Raw genomic sequence first — 1,883 nt, forward strand, 5'->3', positions numbered from 1 at the left:
GGTTTCGTCGTAGAATGTAAAGAAGGGTGAGACGTGGCGGGGTGAGTGGGTAGAAATTGTGAATCTCGGAATGCGTATCGGTGTGTGGATGGAGTTTGCATGTTTGGACATTGGGTTTTGATATCGGGGGAATAGCTCAGTGGTAGAGCGCTGGATTCCAGTCCCAGCGGTCGGGGGTTCGATCCCCTCTTCCCTCATGCTTTAAGCTTTTGCGCGTCCTTCGTTTCTCTGTCCGTCTTCCCACCTTAACAGCCGCACGGTTACAATGCTCACCATCAGCCGAGCCCACGACCACGCCACCAAGCAAAAAGTGCGATACTTCTCGATTTATGCGTGTCATCCTTGCGCAGGGGCCATGCTAATCTTCTCTGTATCGTTCCAATTTTTACGGATGACCACCGAAGTGGTTCCTACCACACGACCCGCGTCACCGACATATAGCTGCTAGCCTTGGGCCTCACATCCAGAACCACTTTCGTCGAAAAGAGAAGGACTACCAGCCCAGTCCATGCATCCACCAGCATTTTCAGATTAGCTGCGCAATGTCTTCACACGCTTGGCCACGTGTGTTGGTCGGGACCATTATCCAGCAGCAAGCAGAGGTATCTATCTACCTGGTCAGCAGGCCAGGAAATAGCCGCTTTTGCTACCGCGAGTCTGCTGAGGTAAAGGAAAACGACAGCTGTGAGATTCGAACTCACGCGGGTTGCCCCATTAACTTAGCAGGCTAACGCCTTAACCACTCGGCCAAGCTGTCATCGTTATGCAACAAAAAACATAGATATCCACTCCCACCCTCATCAGATTCAAATCAACCAAACCAAACTCACGACCACCCCGCACATACCGTCACGACCTGTGCTACCACCCATAGATACAGCGCATACCGCACGCCTTTATCAAATACTGACAACACTAAGAGAGAACATCCACACTCGCCGGCAGCACAATCTTCAATCGTCAAAGCATTCAGCGTCTTTCACCTCTGCATGTCTTCGGCTGGTGGCATGTTGGCCACCACCTACGTACGCTGCTTATGTTCTAACCCGCCACGGATATCATCTCGTACATAATACTCTCAACAGGGGGGGGCAACTTGCACGGTCAGACTCAGTGACATCATGCTAGCGGATCCGACAGTTGTTGCAGCTCGTAATGATATCTTCTTATATATTTTCACAGACACGATTCACACGCGACAGCAGTCTTCGGCACGACTTTACCTACGGCGTCGAGCAGCCGCAACACCAAGAATTCATCTGGAATATCTGAATGTTGGTGTCTAGGTACTAGATGTGGTGGAACAATAATGAAGAGCGGTCAGCGTACAACAGAGCGAGTATTGAGTGTGGCTACGGACAGGCTGGTCACGCAAAGTGCACAATAGCAAACTAGCAAACTAGCAAGCTAGTAAGCTGAAGGCATCGGTAAGGAAGTAGTGAGGCAGGAGAGGCAAAAGAAGAGCCCCCAGGCGGGATCGAACCACCGACCTTTCGCTTACGAAGCGAGTGCTCTACCACTGCTCGACTCCAAGAGACACATTCACAGCACGAGCACCACATACACCACAATAAAAACATACGCACGAACATGCATACATCGCACTCACCGTCCATGCATACACCATACGTCAACTACTACATCACCGCCCACTCAGCGCATGCCACATTGCAACATCAACTCCTTTCCTTAAAGCTGCTGCGACGCATCGGTAAGGGCTCCACCACTTCACACGACGCTTCGATGAGCGGAGAGATGTGTGCGAGGTGCTCGTGACGTGGTTTCGTCGTAGAAGTAAAGAAGAGTGGGTAGAAATTGTGGATCTCGGAATGCGTATCGGTGTGTGAATGGAGTTTGCATGTTTGGACATTGGGTTATGATAT

At 50.8% G+C, this 1,883-nt stretch overlaps 1 pseudogene across 1 annotated transcript; it reads right to left on the reverse strand.

Annotated features, from left to right (window-relative positions):
- Positions 1-1,460: 1,460 nt before the first annotated feature.
- Positions 1,461-1,530, reverse strand: PITG_29604 (annotated as a pseudogene). Its single transcript has one exon. The product of its transcript is annotated as a tRNA-OTHER (tRNA).
- Between the last annotated feature and the right edge of the window lie 353 nt (positions 1,531-1,883).

This window comes from Phytophthora infestans, genomic scaffold (assembly GCF_000142945.1).
Source record: "Phytophthora infestans T30-4 supercont1.65 genomic scaffold, whole genome shotgun sequence".
Classification (NCBI taxonomy): Eukaryota; Oomycota; class Peronosporomycetes; order Peronosporales; family Peronosporaceae; genus Phytophthora; species Phytophthora infestans.